The sequence below is a fragment of the Homalodisca vitripennis genome, chromosome 2 (genome assembly GCF_021130785.1).
Source record: "Homalodisca vitripennis isolate AUS2020 chromosome 2, UT_GWSS_2.1, whole genome shotgun sequence".
Classification (NCBI taxonomy): domain Eukaryota; kingdom Metazoa; phylum Arthropoda; class Insecta; order Hemiptera; family Cicadellidae; genus Homalodisca; species Homalodisca vitripennis.
In genome coordinates, this window is record NC_060208.1 from 101113956 (window position 1) to 101134671 (window position 20716).

General features: G+C 35.6%; 1 protein-coding gene across 2 annotated transcripts in view; it reads right to left on the reverse strand.

Moving 5' to 3' along the window:
- The window catches only part of LOC124354454, a 116390-nt gene that overhangs the window by 67184 nt on the left and 28490 nt on the right, over nucleotides 1-20716 (reverse strand). The gene's annotated exons all lie outside the window — the stretch shown is intronic.

Sequence of the window (20716 nt, forward strand, 5' to 3'; positions counted from 1 at the left end):
TGAAAAGCCGTAAAAATAAAGTTCCTTTTTTTTAATCAAAATCTTAAATTGTTATCAGTAATAAGTAACGAAGGTGACCCAAAAACAAATTATAATACACATAGTAGCCAACAACAGATTACTTGTAAAGTCATAAGGTTAACAGAAAAGTAGTAGTTTTTATCAAAAATATATTTTTTTTTAATAAACTGGCAGTAAAAGTTAAACACCTAGTAAATTCTACTTGAAAAAGTAATTTAATAAATCAGTTTCAATAAATGTTATAGTTAAATAAAGTTAAATTAAACAGTTCAATAAAGAGTTTTCCTTTACGGTAAGGAAACTTTATTATATTACGAAATACCAATTACATTGAAATAGTAACCTAAATTTTAGCAATAATACGTATACTCTGGAAGTGTTTAATTAATCCTTATTTAATTAAAAATAAATATTTAAATTTAATAATTTTGCTATACAATAAGGCGATAATTAGTTCTTTCCCCGCTAATGTTTGTTCATTTATTGCTCACAATTGTCATAACTTTGGTCAAATATTCGTCTATTTTGTTCATGGAATAAGTATTAAATTGTAGGTAAAAAATCATTATTGATATCCGCACAACGTTCGTGTTTACTGTTGTAAGTGTGCAACCATTATCAAGTGGGCATAAGGGTAAAGAATCTAACAAATAAACGCCAACTTTACTGAAAATTATCAGATGAAGGCGTTGCATACGCTCACCCCGCTATTAAAAATTACTCATGACGTTCCTGTATCTCGAACGTTAACACCTCATTCTATATACAGTGATAACAGGCTATACTACTGATTTTAGTTTACATTTACAACTGAAATTTTCGATGCTAAGAAACATAGATCAGGAGAGCATAACTAAGATAAACTCAGTTTAGGGAATCTGCAGTACCGCCACCGGCTGTTCCTCACCTTTTGCGAGATTATAAACGTCTATGTCTTCATTAACAACTGAAATTTTCGATGCTAGGAAACATTATTCACGACGGTAAAGATCAGCAGAGCATAACTAAGGTAAACGCAGTTTAGGGAATCTGCAGTACCGCCACCGGATGTTCCTCACCTTTTGCGAGATTATAAACGTCTATGTCTTCATTAACAACTGAAATTTTCGATGCTAGGAAACATTATTCACGACGGTAAAGATCAGCAGAGCATAACTAAGGTAAACGCAGTTTAGGGAATCTGCAGTACCGCCACCGGATGTTCCTCACATTTACGAGATTATAAACTTCTTTGTCTTCATTAACAACTGAAATTTTCGATGCTAAGAATCGCGACAGTAAAGATCAGCAGAACAAAACTAAGATGTACACAGTTAGGGAATCTGCATTTGGCCACCGGCTTTTCCTCACCGCTTACGAGATTATAAACTTCTATGTCTTCTCCACTTGCAGCATTACTCTGTGTAGGTATTTTTACAGATGACGTAATATTACAAAAACTATATTATTCACTATTGTACTGAATACGCTACCTTTTTTGTAATTAATGCTGTACACCGCGGACAACCTTGTACAAGTGTTAGTTCCAGTCCATGGCAGGCCATACATGTAAACTAAATTATAACCAAATGTCTTCGTTGTGTTGAGTGTTTCTGCGTGCTAGTTTGTTTATTTATTAATTTGTGTTATGTTTAATTTTATTTATTTGGACGAAATGTTCATTTTTAACTGCTTGACGAAATGATTTGATAATGTGAAAGTGCTCCCGTAAGTAGTCATCATTGACAAAACGAGTTTTACCGTCGACGAACAAATACGTAATCTTATGTAATTTAATAGACAAAATAGCAGAATAAAGTTGCAATCGAGGTTGGTAAAATCATAAAACATTTTAACATATGGCATATTAACACATGTAGTAAAAAAATGGGACAGTATAAAAATCGGCGTTAAGATTTTATTTCAGCGCGCTCTAGCTTTGTAGTACCCGCCTTTCTCATTGCAACTTTTACTATCTAGACACTGATGGAGAACCTAACTCAATGGAAAAATGTGAATGTATCATGTGACAATATATTTCGAGAAATAATCTTTAGTTTAAATTTTGCATAAAACTTTATTTCTACATATAAATAAGATTGAGTTATACGATGGTTATGTAACCATGGGATTTGTTTGAGCGTCCTTGAACCCTATCACACAGTAGGTTGACACAATTTGTCCTTTGTATGCCGGGGAATGTAAACATTTCTTTTCTGTATAATATATGTCTGCATATCTGTGTGCAGGAAATATTGAGAATAAAATTAGCTATAGACCTGAAGTTTTCATGCAACCTCAACGAGACCTGCAAAACCAAGACGGTTTGTGGATTTTTAAGATTTTAAAGTTTTAGGTTTTCAAGGACGGTTTAAGAGCTCTGAGACAATTTGAGAATTTTAAGGCCTGTTTGAGGAATGTAAGGACGATTTGAATAATATAATTATGTGGACTGCAGTTTTATGTGTTCCTTAGTGTTGCACCATGCTGTATCCTTTCTGTGAATGTCATTATTTTATACAGGTGTGCAGGTAACTCTTGCCAAACTAAACAGTCTACTGGAGTGAAATTTTAGCAATACGCAAATATTAGGAACGTAATTTTAAGTCAAATTGTAATTCGTGGATTTGAGACCGTCTCCATGCATTACTAATCAATCAATGGAAGATGAGGTCCTTTTCTCTAATGATTTTGTAAACGTTCAAGTATCATATTGACATTCCGGTGACAGTTTGAAAAAAGTCGTGCGTAAAAACAAAACAAAACCTTACAAGTTCAAAGATTTAAAACCACCGAGAAAAAGAAATTATAGAAGCGTTATTAGCAGGGAGTAGAATTATTATTATGAGAAAATGGCATTAAAATAAAAGAAGTCTAATAAAAGTGTCCAAAAAAGGATGCTAAACACCGCCTGGAACAGTTACAGCGTATGACACAGTTACACGTGACCTAGTAATTCAATCAAGGCGACGTAAACAAATGGCCGTGATATCCTTATCGAAAACAGGAAGGGATATACATTACATGATCGCGTGTGTTATTATTTTCAGTTTTTTATTTCTTATTGCTGGTGGACGATGTGTGGGCTTGGTGAAATTTAAAAAACAAACCTTTTAGTTTTAGTTGTCTAACATCTTTATACTCATACGCTTTTTAAAAGGTCTATTTCCATTAAAAAATATATAAGTAAAACTTTCTCACATGTACACGTACTAACTCGTCCTATCTCATCTGTCACGTAATCAAATCAAATACTCTTTTATTGCATTTTTACAATTTAACATTGTATCGCAAACTTCATTAAAGTTTTATTTGTAAACTTTTATTCATTCACACACATACACACAACACACACACACACATCCAAACTTACACTTACACAAATTCACTCAAGCACACTCTCGCTGACACCAGATCTTACGCCTCTCATAAATCCCATCGGCTCATCATGAATTCATCGACAGAGTAGAACGCACTAGACTCCAATAGGCGTTTAAGACGAGTTTTAAATTCATTTTGATTGTTGGAATTCTTTATACTTTCTGGGAGCTTACTGATCAGTCTGACACCAACTTGTAGCAGATGCTGTGACAAGCGTCAGTCTGTGGTGTTGGGCTCGATAGTTGTCCCTGCTTCTTGTCTAACATCGGTAAAGGTCCCCGCCAAGAACCAAAGTCCACTTTGATCTACAAAGTACATGACCAAGTGAAATTTGTAGGGGCAGAGCAAACTCAGAAATTCTAGCTCTCTGAAAGATTCCATGCACGAATCACTGTAACCTAACTGGAGTAGTAGTAGCTTCCATGAGCGCACTAGTGATGTAACGAGTCCACATATTATGATTATTTAACACTTAGATCAGCTTGTGAAAGGCAATGAGCGAGTAAACAGTAACTAGGTTTAAAATCAGAACAGATATACGAAAAAAAATCTGGTATCAACTTAAGATCAGAATTAAAATACTTTTCTTGTAATGTAATATTAGCCATTAATCAAGGGAGAAATAGAAAGCATTATCTTTAATTTTAGTATCATCCTATATATAAAGTCTAAACAGTGCACAAATTAATATTATAATATCTCTATATAATGATCGGGTATTACTGCAATGGAGTCGTCTCATTGTAGACGTTTCCACTCGTGCTGTACATTATGAAATTACATAACTTATTCGTCAAATATGAAAGTTAACGCCGATAATGGCCATGAAGCCCTTATTTCGTTTTAAAATCTTCCACGGTTATACCGATCTTGAAACAGATCATGTAACATTTATTAAATAGTAAAGTTTATTATGTTGTCCATATTTTACTTATGTTCGGTGGACTTGAAAAAGATGTTACAACGCCTGCAAAGGAAAGAAAATAAAGTAAAGAGAAACAAATATTCAAAGGTGTAATCGGATGTTTTTGTTTCCGGAAGCCACAAGGTCGCAACAAAGTAGGCCAACAACAAGGGGTAAGTGTCGGAGGGGGGACAGTGGAGGAGTGAACAGTCTTACAACGAGGGGTGAGGGGAGGGCCTCACCCAACCCACCCCTATCATTAGCCGCTAGAGAGCGAAGTGCTTCATCCGTCAGGTTATTGCTGGTGAACCTTCATTGTAATCACGCCACAACACCGACATCTCTGCCCTAGAGGCGTGTAATGAACATTTCAATCATGTGATGATCAGATCCGTAATTATGGACCAAACTTGACAAGTGGGCATATAAATGACTAGGTTATAAATGACAAAATAAGTTTTTAAATGTCAAAAATTAAAATTGTTATTGTTTTAAGTAGATTATGAATACGGAAGACAAAATAAAGAAATGTTGGCAAATAAATTAATAGCGACTCTCTCGAAAACCTTAATACATTTAAGGAATACAAAATATTGTTGCTACGATCAAAACATTATTATACGTTTAATGTTTGCATCGCATTCTTGACAAATAACGATGCAAGTAATGTGCGTTAAAAATATTGCAAGTAACAAATTCATTCTTCTAAACATTTTGAACTGTATTTGTTTACAATAGGAGAGAACCGCATAAGCGTTATTTGATAAAATTACTGTTTTTATTGATAAAATCACGTTTTTATCATGCTAAAATCATCATAAACATGAACATCAAAAGGTTTTTTTAGGTTTAATTCCGTACTATTACCCGTAAATTGTACCAGCGATTTCAGTTGTGTTGAGGTTAGCATTGTATAATGCTTAAGTTGACTACATTCAGTCTTTTATCACTGTATCAGTGTATGGTGCGCGATGTGTTAACAATTTGTTATGCCTCCGATAAATAATACATGGTGAACTTTAAATCAAAATAGTATGACTATTTTTTGTTTATACATATTTTGGATTTTATGATAGTAAAGATTCTCGGAGTAAAAAGTTTAAAAACTACGAACTAAGAAGTAGTCAATAAATATTAATAAATTAAACCCACACCAATTTTCATAAAATGAAGACTATCCGTGTGAACTCCTGCACGGAGATGGACCGACGGACAGACAGACTTGTCACAACATATATTTGTTTCAATTCGGGACACTCAAAACTGATATCTGCGCTATCACAATACGTTCTTCTATAGCCTATTACGTTCAAAATATTGGATCAAGAATAAAAAAATACTCGGTCATTGTTGATATTTTATTATTTACAAAAATGTATCAATGGGACGGATAAACAGTATTAGCCATAATAAACAGTACTGAAACTGAATCAGCTGTAGTTTCCTTCTCGATCAGCTGATTCAATTGTCGATAGTTCCCACGGCTTCTTGTTCATTACTTCTTTCTTATTTGAGGTTAGTTTTTGCTAACATGGTGCTAACAACTGTAGAGAAAGTTTTTATCGTAGAGCATTCATTATTTTTGCTAGTTTTGACACAGCGGAAGGGCTTTTCAGGTCGCCCAACTACTGTATGTACAAAGGAAAACCACGGAAGAGTATTGCAGCAACAAGTCACCGAAAAGAAGTCTAGTGCGAGCTTCTCTTAAAATGAATATTAGCAATACGCCAATGCGAAGAATTAAAAAAAAAAACATTGGTGGTACTGTGCTTCAATGTTAGCAATATGCTATGAAGAACCTGATGTTCTGAGTAATGTATGGGTTACAGATGAATGTCATGAGCACCTTAATGGTTTCATAATGAAGCAGACAACACGTTTTTTTTTTGGATTTGAACGTCCTGACATTGTTGTAGAGAGGCTACAGCATAGTAAGCGTGTAACCATTTGGTGCGCTGTGTCTGGGAGGGGTAAAGTGGGACCATACTTTTTGAAGGCAACAAAACTGAACGGGGGTAATATTTAACATGTTAATACCCGAGTTTAACCAATTTTGCTTCCTCTGAATTTTATTTATTGGTAAAATCTATATGTAGGGCCTAATGTTGCTGTGTTTACCATAATAACATATTACCAATTCAGTACGGTCTATTTTGGCTAATACTGTAGGCCTAATATTGAACTTTAGAATATAACGCGTACATTAAATAATAGGTTAAAATGGTTTGTAACTGGATTCTAGTACAACATAACAGTGACAGAACTGTGTTAATGACCTGGCCTATCGGCGTGCGTGACGTTCCGATCCTTGTGTTGTGCGTGCCCACAAGTGACGCTGCATTAGTAAATAGCTAATAAATCTGCCTGGCCATGTAAAACCGATTTACTTGTTATTATTTTATAAGTGCTTCGACATAGCGAACAACGATGATACGCTAAAAGTAGTAAACATCAGATTACGAACATTCAAAAATTAATATCACGTTTCACTATTCTCTCCTGACCTAAGTTATCTTCAGTAGAACCTTCTAAAAATGGTAAACGGACTGTAGGTCCATGTCGTAAAACTGTCGGGGTAATTTCTTACCAGCTTCTGAAGGGGTGGACAGTGGGTGGTCCCAGGCCGGGACCGTGGACCTACTGTCCGACCTACGGATTTCTTTTGACGAGAGTTTGACAGGGGATCGCCGTACTCACTCTACTGCCCTTGAACGGATGTTTCGAGATCTACACTCTATATCTGCTAAATATTATTCAGTAGACTACTGCCTTTTTACTAGTTCTTTCTGACTTGCTACAGAAGAAGACACCTACAGAAAGATTGAAACAAAAAGATAAATGCATAAATGAAAGTCGGGTTTATTTTCTTAAGTATATTGTTAACTAATACACCATTTGTAACTTAAGAATTGCTGTTACGGTTATAATGGTCTTTGCTTTGTGGATTCGTTTTCATCCCGCTATCAAAACAACTATTAAAGTAGGTATCGTAAAATGCACGGAAAAATCAGGTAATCAGAACAAGAATTTACACTTGTTTTGTACGTATTGTACATATATCAGAAGAGTAATAAATAATGTGCAAGTACGTTTATTTTATGTACCAATGCTTAAAGGACTTCCTTCTTTAGAAATTAATTTACTTTAAGTGGATCTAATGACCACATAAACATTTCCCATGTAATATGAAAGGGGCTAATATGTATCATGGAGCTAAAATAGGTCCAATGCCATTAAATACTTTCCTCGCTGTAAATGTAATGATACAATTGTTTAAATGTACTAAAATATGATGTCGGTTTTGTAAGATAATGCTTGGATTCTCATAAATGCTTCTGGTTTAGCACTTATATTAGGAGAGGATTAAACTTGTCATAGCAAAACCGTGAATACCAAATAACATAGCAATTCACTGAGCAGAACATGTTACATAAAAAAGGTATACAGGTATTTATTTTTATCAGCTAGGTTTATAACTTTGTAAATTTACCGTTTAATTTTAAAAAGAGATATAATATTTATGTAGGGCTATCATATAAATATCTAGCGCTAAACAATAATAAAATACACAAAGATGCAATAAACGTCATTTCATAACATTTCTGTTGAAAAATATTATTTTATTGTTAATCGTCCTCCTTTTAAAATTTTACTATGGATATAAATACATAGATGAGTAATATACGTTGTTTTAATTTGTTACCTATCTGGACTTAGGGCAATAGTCCCACTTATTAAATTTGTATAAGTTATTATTTTCTTCAATAACAGTATCCGTCGGTAAAGTAATTTTCTTCCAGAATCATATTAAATTTGTAAGTCGAAAGTTAACTTACATTTTAGGTTAATCTAGTGTTACTATTCAATTCAGCATTTATTTGTAAATTGTAATTAATCATGTATTGGTAATTCAAAAATAATAATTGTTAATAAAAATCATAATTAGTTTTCATAACCTTTTGTAAAATTGTCCATACTGCTAGCATATTTTTTAATAAACATAAAGTTCGTTGTTAGTACAAATAATCACCAAATTTCCCTAATTTAGTTATACCTCTTTTAAAAGTTTAATTTTTAATATATCTTACCTCCTGATATACGTGTTAGTACTCGCATATACTCGCACCCTTTTGTGTGAGCTATGTGTCTCTGTAGACAGTTTCATTGAATTTTTGGTTTATAGGGCAAGAGCCACTATTTAAAGTAATACAATATTTTGTCTATGTATAGTTATCTATTTAAAGTAATTTTATACAATTATAAATGTGATATATTTAATATGATCTAAAGTGTTGTTTTATTTAATAACAGTAATAATAAAACAATCAACTATCCATTTAAATTAACGTGTTCTATGAGAACGTGTCTACTCGCATATACCGTATTATACTAACGATGGACCAAGATAAGGTATAATTAAAACAAACTGTAGATGTTTATCATTCATTAGGATATTGCGGAATTACTTAGGTAGTAATGTAGTGATGTATGGAATTTGTTCAAATTTAATCCCAATTAGCAATTTACTTTATATGTGATACCTTGAGTTTTGGTTTGAGTAAGCTGTTGTTTATATTTACTGCCTAAGCAGTACGCTGTGCGTGTGTAGTGGAAGTATCACTCACATTCTTCCACAGAATGAAGAATGAGCGCAGGTAGAAAAATTATTGCACGGCCAAGTCAGTTTTGAAAAGTAGGACAGTTAGTCCACGCCGACACCCGTGGACTAACTGTCCTACCCTGCAGAAAAGTGACGTCAGCCACCCTCGTCAAAACTAGGCGTGGACCTACAGTCCTACAATCATGTAGTGTCCTTGAAACCATAACAAAATGCTCTCTTTAAGATCTGGAGTTTACCATGTTATTATAGAAGAAATTATTCAGTATCTTGCAGAATATCTCCATTCAAACATTATAAAATACTTTTTATGAGTTTTAATGGGGTTTTCGATGTTATCCTGAAAAATTTGATACAAAAGATCGTAACGGATATTGTAAAGACTAGAGAGCTCCTACATTTTCCAGAGCACTGAACCACCGACAAAGATCCTACTGCTATTGATCCATCTAATGTAGCTTGGGACTATTATACCTTTCTCTGTAGCATTACATGAACTCATAATAGGTTAACAAATGTTAAGGAAGACCTAACACTTCACTTTGTACGAACATTGAAGACAACAGAATCTACGACTCTGCTATTTGTGATAATATAGTGAAAGTTGACAGTTGCTGATTGTATTAGTGTGTCATCCAGGCAGATAACACTAACAGGGATAGTAGAGAAACAAGACATTAGTGTACAGTATTTGCATATTTTAGTAAAGACTGTATGCTAGTAGGAGGGATAACTGTATTTTGTCAATCGTAGAATCAAAACATTAAAAAGTAAATGAATGTGAATTGTAATTAACTGATGTTGTAACTTTTCATTAGTCCAATAATTTATGGAGATAAAAGTTTAATTACTGCAGTGCTTGTGCTCTGTAAAACAAATACTTATTTAGTTTCATCGGTTTTTCTTTTTCGATTAAAGCATTCTAGTACAAGATCCCACAACAAAATAGTATATTGCTTCTTAGACTTACATGTTATTTTTAAATCCTAGAATAATAATTGTACTTTGACGTAATATATTGTAAAAACTTCAAGTGAAACATCACTTGCGTATTGAAGTAATTGTGTTGAAAAGATGTAGGGCGTCGCAAAAGTTCGTAACGCTTCGTTAGTTCAACATGACATAAACATTATCTCCCGCCGTGCTTCGCGGATACGGACGGAAATTATTTCCATTCTAAGGAAATGGCTGTACAACCGAACCTATTGCAACTCTTGTCATACTTATTGACATGACATAAACATTATCTATCACCGTGCTTCGTGGATATGGACGGAAATTGTTTCCGTTCTAAGGCAGTGGCTGTACAACCGAACCTATGGAACCTATTGTCATACTTATTGACATGACAAACATTATCTATCACCGTGCTTCGAGGATATTGACGGAAATTGTCTCCACTCTAAGGCAGTGGCTGTACAACCGAACCTATTGCAACTCTTGTCATACTTATTGACATGACATAAACATTATCTATCACCGTGCTTCGTGGATATGGACGGAAATTGTTTCCGTTCTAAGGCATTGGCTGTACAACCGAACCTATGGAACCTATTGTCATACTTATTGACATGACAAACATTATCTATCACCGTGCTTCGAGGATATTGACGGAAATTGTCTCCACTCTAAGGCAGTGGCTGTACAACCGAACCTATTGCAACTCTTGTCATACTTATTGACATGACATAAACATTATCTATCACCGTGCTTCGTGGATATGGACGGAAATTGTTTCCGTTCTAAGGCAGTGGCTGTACAACCGAACCTATTGAACCTATTGTCATACTTATTGACATGACAAACATTATCTATCACCGTGCTTCGAGGATATTGACGGAAATTGTTTCCACTCTAAGGCAGTGGCTGTACAACCGAACCTATTGCAACTCTAGTCATACTTATTGACATGACATAAACATTATCTATCACCGTGCTTTGCAGATATGGACGGAAGGAAATGGCTGTATAACCCAACCTATTGCAACTCTTGTCATACTTATTGACATGTCATAAACATTATCTATCACCGTGCTTTGCAGATATGGACGGAAGGAAGTGGCTGTATAACCCAACCTATTGCAACTCTTGTCATACTTATTGACATGACATAAACATTATCTCCCACCGTGCTTCGCGGATATGGACTGAAGGAAGTGACTGTACAACCCAACATATTGCAACTCTTGTCATACTTATCGACATGACATAAACATTATCTCTCAGAGTGCTTTGCAGATAAGGAAGGAAGGAAGTGGCTGTAGAACCCTACCTATTGCAACTCTTTTCATACTTATCGACATGACATAAACATATTCTATCACCGTGGTTTGCAGATATGGACGGAAGGACGTGGCTGTACAACCCAACCTATTGCAACTCTTGTCATACTTATTGACATTACATAAACATATTCTATCACCGTGCCTTGCAGATATGGACGGAAGGAAATGGCTGTACAACCCAACCTATTGCAACTCTTGTCAAACTTATCAACATGACATAAACATTATATATTCCCACCGTGCTTCGCGGATACGGACGGGAACTGTTTTCCGTTCTAAGGAAGTGGCTGTATAACCCAACATATTGCAACTCTTGTCATACTTATTGACATTACCTAAACATATTCTATCACCGTGCATTGCAGATATGGACGGAAGGAAGTGGCTGTATAACCCAACCTATTGCAACTCTTGTCATACTTATTGATATTACATAAACATATTCTATCACCGTGCCTTGCAGATATGGACGGAAGGAAATGGCTGTATAACCCAACCTATTGCAACTCTTGTCATACTTATCGACATGACATAAACATTATATTTCCCACCGTGCTTCGCGGATATGGACGGAAGGAAGTGGCTGTACAACCCAACCTATTGCAACTCTTGTCATACTTATCAACATGACATACAGGTAAAACATTATATTTCCCACCTTGCTTCGCGGATACGGACGGAAAAACTGTTTCCGTTCTAAGGAAGTGGCTGTATAACCCGAACCTATTGCAACTCTTGTCATACTTATCAACATGACATAAACATTATATTTCCCACCGTGCTTCGCGGATACGGACGGGAACTATTTCCGTTCTAAGGAAGTGGCTGTATAACCCAACCATATTGCAACTCTTTTCATACTTATTGACATTACATAAACATATTCTATCACCGTGCCTTGCAGATATGGACGGAAGGAAGTGGCTGTATAACCCAACCTATTGCAACTCTTGTCATACTTATTGACATTACATAAACATATTCTATCACCGTGCCTTGCAGATATGGACGGAAGGAAATGGCTGTATAACCCAACCTATTGCAACTCTTGTCATACTTATCGACATGACATAAACATTATATTTCCCACCGTGCTTCGCGGATATGGACGGAAGGAAGTGGCTGTAAAACCCCAACCTATTGCAAACTCTTGTCATACTTATCAACATGACATAAACATTATATTTCCCACCTTGCACCTTGCTTCGCGGATACGGACGGAAACTGTTTTCCGTTCTAAGGAAGTGGCTGTATAACCCAACCTATTGCAACTCTTGTCATACTTATCAACATGACATAAACATTATATTTCCCACCTTGCTTCGCGGATACGGACGGAAACTGTTTCCGTTCTAAGGAAGTGGCTGTATAACCCGAACCTATTGCAACTCTTGTCATACTTATCAACATGACATAAACATTATATTTCCCACCTTGCTTCGCGGATACGGACGGAAACTGTTTCCGTTCTAAGGAAGTGGCTGTATAACCCAACCTATTGCAACTCTTGTCATACTTATTGACATTACATAAACATATTCTATCACCGTGCCTTGCAGATATGGACGGAAGGACGTGGCTGTACAACCCAACCTATTGCAACTCTTGTCATACTTATCGACATGACATAAACATTATCTCCCACCGTGCTTCGCGGATATGGACGGAAGGAAGTGGCTGTACAACCCAACCTATTGCAACTCTTGTCATACTTATCAACATGACATAAGCATTATATTTCCCACCGTGCTTCGCGGATACGGACGGGAACTATTTCCGTTCTAAGGAAGTGGCTGTATAACCCAACATATTGCAACTCTTTTCATACTTATTGACATTACATAAACATATTCTATCACCGTGCCTTGCAGATATGGACGGAAGGAAGTGGCTGTATAACCCAACTATTGCAACTCTTGTCATACTTATTGACATTACATAAACATATTCTATCACCGTGCCTTGCAGATATGGACGGAAGGAAATGGCTGTATAACCCAACCTATTGCAACTCTTTTCATACTTATCGACATGACATAAACATTATATTTCCCACCGTGCTTCGCGGATATGGACGGAAGGAAGTGGCTGTACAACCCAACCTATTGCAACTCTTGTCATACTTATCGACATGACATAAACATTATCTCCCACCGTGCTTCGCGGATATGGACGGAAGGAAGTGGCTGTACAACCCAACCTATTGCAACTCTTGTCATACTATTCAACATGACATACAGGTAAACATTATATTTCCCACCTTGCTTCGCGGATACGGACGAAAAAAGGTTCCGTTCTAAGGAAGTGGCTGTATAACCCAACCTATTGCAACTCTTGTCATACTTATCGACATGACATAAACCTTATATTTCCCACCGTGCTTCGCGGATATGGACGGAAGGAAGTGGCTGCACAACCCAACCTATTGCAACTCTTGTCATACTCATCGACATGACATAAACATTATATTTCCCACCGTGGCTGTACAACCGAACCTATTGAAACTCTTTTAATACTTGTCGACATGACAAACTCGAAGGTAGTCACATTTTCTTTGCGTGTTTTTACCATTGGCTTTGGCAATTTCTTCAGTATCAGGTGCGTACTCACATACTGTGACCATTCTATAGACTTCCCTTCTTGTTCAGATATTGGGTATTACGCCGAAAATAGTTTTTGATTTTCGAGAGCACAGAAAAATGGAACGCAATCTGACGGCCAGTGCCATTGAGAGGACATATCAAATTAATTACAAGCGAATTATGCTGACTGGTCCTAGTTAGTAACCTTACTGAGTCGTCTTGGTTCGCATTTGATTTTGATCGGTACTTTATAAAAAAAAACTTTTTAGACTTTAAAAGTGACAGATGTTATAATCTAAATTATATGATTAATTTATTCTTATTTTACAGCTCTTATAGTTTAATTAAGCCTTATGTTCGCGTGAGCTATTAAAATTGGCATATTTATTGTAATGTATTGAAAGCATTGTACAGTGTTAATTGGTTACTATTATCTTATTAAAATAATTGATACATCATAGTACTGAACAAACATTAAGATGAAAACATTAAACTGTGGGACCAGAATGTATATAAAGCACCAGGAGGACAACATAAATTGCTTGCAGAACCAATAGGTATTGATGGTTTTAAAATTGGCACCATTTAGTTGATGCCGAAAACTTGAGATTCCCATTTCCGGTGTGCTGAAATGGTGGCAGAACACGACAGTGAGCGAGGAAGAAATTCAAATACTGCCTTTTGGAGGTTACTGACTATGTCTTTCTCTCACATCGGTGGATAAGGTAGCAAATGGAAACGAATAGTTGGGATGTCCATGTTGGATATGGTCCATGAAACGACCATGTTGGATATGGTCCATCCCATCTCAGGATCGATGAAAGATGAGACTGGCTGAAGTCAGGAGGAGCCATGGGCCTGACAGAGGTCGGGATGAACATGTTTTTCTAACTCCTTTTAATCTAAGGAGCCTTGGGTCTATATAGTCAGAGAGCATGTATTCTTGTCCCATACAGGCGAAGCTCTCTGTAATTTAGAGAAGAATAGGCTTGGACACGCTAGTATTGTAGTAAGTTGAAGAGAATCATTAACACAAATGTCATGCACAATGATCGCTGATAAAGCTGACCGTAAAAAACGTTTGCAGGAACAACAAACCATTGTTAGATATTACAAAAGTACGAAAACATCCACAGTTACCTTAACATTTGACTTCTAAACCCAGGATGAAACATTAAAATCGTTAAAACATATCAATGGTCTTACTTTTAGATTGCAAAATGTGATATAAAATATAAGAAAGTAATATCAATTTTTTAATCTGGATTTAAAATACTTAAGATCACAATCTTATTAGAACCCCCATTGACTTACGTCAGGAAACGCCAAATAATGACGGATTGATTTCCGAGTTTGCAACCACTTCCACAAAATCATGACACAAAAATATTAACCCAGATGATAAATGTTCGAAACTTCATTATACGACCAACATGAAACGCCGGCAGGAAGTAGCGTGTTCGGGCAGGTCGGCTCGGGATTTAACTTGTTGCATCGCGTGTTTTGATATGCAACTGGCCTGCTTGGTAGGGCTGATCTGTGGCAGCAACACGCTATTCACGGGCGTAGTCAGAATATATTTTCGGGAGGGGTTCACCCGAAGTTCAGTTGTGGGGGGTGGGGGTAATAGAAGTACCTGAAAACTTGTGTAAATTCCAGCCCAGATGTTCAGTAACAAACCAATGTTTTTTGTTCCAAATATCACATTCACTCGTTGTTTCCGGAAATACTTTTCTTCGTTCGAATTTCCTAATCTCCACACAATAACAGTTTTACATTCAAAATGTATATTCGGAATTGTTAAAAAAACTATTAATATTAGCATTTTGTGATTAAAAACCAAAATTTTTTTCTCCTTAAATACTTAATTTGTCTGAGGGAATAAAAAGGTAGACGTCTCTTGCACTGCAAGCAAAGGTTTTTCACAAATTTCACAGGGAATGGGATGTCTAAATACGCATAACCATCAAATGTGTTTCTTTCTTGGAAGAAGGAAACTTCTAGCCCTTGTCACTGTGGAGAAGAGATGGAGGCATATGCTGTTCTAATCTAGCCAAACAATGTTGTTTTGACTCTTCTACTTTAGAAGGGGCACCCGCTTCAGGTTTCCTCCCCACGACGAGAATAAACCACACTTAGAAGTACTTTCTCCCCATAAACAGGCGTCACTCCTGAAAATACAATAGATTGCCAATTTTATCGTAAGTAATATCTACCAAAGATCAAAACTCTTTTGGAGAAATCATTAATCATTTCATAATTCCGCTGTTTTAGTGCTTTTCCAAATTGAAGAAAGAGATCACAATCACAACAAACGATATAATCAAATCCTCAGACCTCAGCAACACAGTCTTGAGTCAAGGAAAGAAAAACATCCCTCGAGATAGTACCTATCAGTAAAATATCAAATTCTAGAGGGGCTGATCAGATATATAAATTGAATTGTAATGGAAAGGCAATTATGTACAGTGCAAATCATGTGATGCCGCGCGGCCTGCCGTAATCGGGATTCTCGAGAAAGATAAGATAACAGCGACAAAAATATCGATCACAATACCTGGAAATGCTTGTAAGTTTGTAATTTTGCAATTAAAGAGTTGTTTTTTCATTCTATCATGTCTATTTCTATAAATTTATATTTTTGTGTTCTTCATACTGGTGTGTTCGGTATAATCCCAAAGTACCCTTTATGGTTAGTTTATCATCTAGATGTGTTTATTTACAAGAATCGCTCTTTACACGAATTTAGTCCAGTGTTTTAAATTTAAACTCTTTTATAAGCAATTAATTGTAAAATATTGACACTGTCATACCACTTACATATGCTCGTCAGCTGATCATACTTCTACACATCTCTATTATGCCACTTTATACAGGGTGATTCATGAAGTTCTCCCCCCACTTCTACAGCACATTGTACTAGTAAAAATAATGAAAAAATGTTATACAAACATAGGTCCGAAAACGCTTCGTTAGCGAGTTACAGCTAGCGAAAGATTTCGCCTGAATTCCTGGGTAAAGAGTAAAATAAAGCCATACTGAACTTTTGGAAAGGTTAATTAAGTAAGAAATATCGTGGATTCTTATGTATTTTTACCTGATAAAGCTAATAAAATAGGTTTCAGAACTGTACCTGTAGTAGTTTTTGAGGGATTCAGGGTTAAATGCAAAAAATTGGGGCACGAAACAATGTTTTTTTAAGTTTGATGTACAATAACTTTGTTAAATTCGTAATAAAAACATAAAATCAACGATTTTATTCAGTATAATACATTACTAGTTTTAAGCAAAATTAATCAGGTTGGGCCAACCGTACGCACCTTTTTATAATAGATGTTCGAAAATGAGGCCATCATTATCAATACATTTTGCAGCACGTTTGTGTATTGCTTTTGTTGCGTTTCTTAATTTTTCATGACTTCCCTGTATCTGCACAGCCGAGTCCATAATACGGGCAATTAATTCATCACGAGAATTCACTTTTGTCTTGTATACAATGTCTTTCATCCATCCCCAATGCAATAATCCAATGGAGATAGATCTGGTGATCTTGGTGGCCAAGGGTGAGGCCCTCCACGACCAATCCAGTGTCCAGGAAATTGATGATTTAAGTAAGCAGAAACGGCACGTGAAAAGTGGGGAGGTGCTCCGACATGCTGGAAGTACAAATTTTGTCTGAGATGTAAAGGAACATTCTCTAACAGCTGCGGCAACTCTTCTTGAAGGAAATGCAAATAGAACTCAGCATTTAGGCGTCCAGGTAATATGAAAGGTCCAATCAGCCGATTGTGCAAAAGGCCACACCAGACATTGACGCTAAATCGGTGTTGAAAGTTCTGTTCCACTACCTCATGTGGATTTTCTTCTGCCCATGAGTGTTCATTGTGCAAGTTATTGACACCATCCCGAGTGAATTGTAAACATCCGTAAACAAAATACGCTTGTAGAGTTGATTATTAATATTCAAAAAGTTGCAAAACTCCAAGCGAAGCGGACCATCCCCTAGCTGTAGATGTTGAACCTTTTGTTTATGAAACGGATAAAATTTGTTTCGATTAAGTGACCTCCACACCGTTGACTGCGAAACTCCTATCCGCCTAGAAATACGTCGTGTACTTACACCTGGACTGCGATGAACAGCATTAATAACAATATCATCATCAAGTTGGACAGCTCGTTCATAATTGGTTCTAGTACTTGGTAGTGATCCTGTTTCCCGAAGAGTACGAAAAGTTCCTGAAATTGTTTTGGTATCTGGAATCCTCCTATTAGGGTAACGTAGTTCATATTCTTCTACAGCAGCTCTAGCATTACCATTACAGTAACCCAAAATAAAAACCATATCAGCGTATTCCTCTGATGTAAATAAGTAAGGCATTTTTTCGCTGAATATAAATCGAATTATAACTCACAGAAAAATTGCATTTAATAACACGATTCACAGAACCCGATCTCCTGCTGTAGCTTTGCAAAACACCACTAATACACAGTTCTAACGTAACAGTACAGAATACCATTGTTGAACAGCTGTTATTCGTGCGTTACCAACTTAGAAATTAATAAAACAAAAAACTGCATTTCGATGATTAGTAAACAATAATGGGAAAATGTTTGCTTCATTTATTTTCGAACATTTGATGTAAATTTTTATTAAAAAAAAATACAGCGTAATAAAACATGATATTTTTATTTACAAACAAATTTATTTAACAGTTAATCTTGTTTTCTCAATTTATCTCATCATTAAGGAACAAACATTTTGTTTTTGTTTTATTTTAACTAAATACCGTACGGTATTTCTTTACAGCTAGTAATGTATTATACTGAATAAAATCGATTTTTTGGTACTTATTTCTGTTTTATTTTAGACTTTGATTATATAATTTTTCTCAGAATTAAATTCTATACAATTAATTTTTGTTGATTTTATGTATTTATTACCAATTTAACAAAGTTATTGTACATCAAACTTAAAAAAACATTGTTTCATGCACCAATTTTTTGCATTTAACCCTGAATCCCTCAAAAACTACTACAAATACAGTTCTGAAACCTATTTTATTAGCTTTATCAGGTAAAAATACATAAGAATCCACGATATTTCTTACTTAATTAACCTTTCCAAAAGTTCAGTATGGCTTTATTTTACTCTTTACCCAGGAATTCAGGCGAAATCTTTCGCTAGCTGTAACTCGCTAACGAAGCGTTTTCGGACCTATGTTTATATAACATTTTTTCATTATTTTTACTAGTACAATGTGCTGTAGAAGTGGGGGGAGAACTTCATGAATCACCCTGTATATCCAACTCAAAGAAACAAACATACAGCACTGTAACTCAACATCTGTAAGTACTATTAGTTGTGTAACTAATTCAATCAAAACCACTATATTTAGATTCTACACAAAGTTTGGCCTGAATCAGATATCATACAAATTGGAGACAGGTTCAAAAACACACTATTAATCATTTCCAACAAATCCTGTTATTAAAGATGAATTCTGGTTTATAACGCCTTCGTTGTATGTTACAAACACAGTAACACGACATTTCGAAAACAAGTCTTTTTCTTTCTGTAATTTTCTTTAGGTGTCATGAATACAAACATAGAAGTCAAAGTCATATTTGAAAACAGAAGAGCTGTAAAATAAACAAAAAACACGTATCTGATATCAAACACAAGATACAAAATAAGAAGCAAACACAAAATTTTGCATTTTGTTTGTGGTCTTTCTGTATTCGGCGTTGAATATCTGTTTAGTTTTATTTTTGACTATAATTTTATGTACCGTATATGATATGTACCTTGGTGGTGTGTTCATCACCACGTTTAGTATATATGTTAATTTCCGCCTATTCCCCAAACACTTATAATGTCTTCCGTGTATGCAACTATGACAATAGCAAGTGTTAAAAATATGCTATTCTTTCAAACTAACCGTCGACGTTGCCAATCAAAAACCTGAACTAAGAGTTATAGGTTGATAGCAATAGGCGGATCATAGAATGAAGTCGCCTAAAACTGGCCACAACTTAAAGAAAGGACTTTACAAGTTGTGAAATACTCTCTTGTATAATCAGATGACGTAACATTCCTCTCCTATCAACCGACAGTCATCATTTCCCAAATCCATTTGACAGCTGTGTTTGAGAGGAGTAGATAAATAGCGGTGAATCCGTCTTACTTTGAAATGGACCGCTCCTTTTTCAGTTAAGCCCTCAAAAGCCAGTTAAGCTTGAAGAACTGCTGCTGTTGTATGGCGACTACTGGCACTTCTAATTGGAATATTGAAACTGATAGTTGGTTTAATAAACCACCTAAAACTCACGACACCAGTTAGTTCATAATTAGTTTGCCCTGAGTATGAGATACAGCAAGTTGAGTTTGATTGGTTGAGCTTTGGCGAAGCATATCACTAGTAAAGCAGGAAAAATTCCATTTCTGTCTGTCCGCCTGCACGAAAACTCAAATCGAACTGACTTATGGATTTGAAATATATATATATACATTGAGTTCGATTAATGGTGAATGTTACTCCGTGAGATTTGGCTGAGCGTTAGTGAGTATTTTTAAATGGCCTTAAGGCTAGGTATGATTCAGTTGGCTGACACAGAATTTCCTATTTGTCTGCGGGGATGTACATTTTTGTTATGTCAGTGCGTCCCGTCTTTCTATCTCGAGAATGAAATGAGCTATAGGTTACAAATTTTGCAAGCACCTACGCGAAATCTGTACGCGTCAAGCCTCAAGTGGTGTCACGTACTACCTTGTTGTTATAAGAAAGAAATAAAGATAGAGAAAATACATTACACAGTTCAGTTATTTGGTGAACCTTTGGCTGTATAATGAATTTTTGAATACAAAAATCGATTTATGTGGTTTCATATGAAACTGTCGGACATATAAATGTCGATGTGTTTAAATAAAATGGCTGCAAAAATGTAT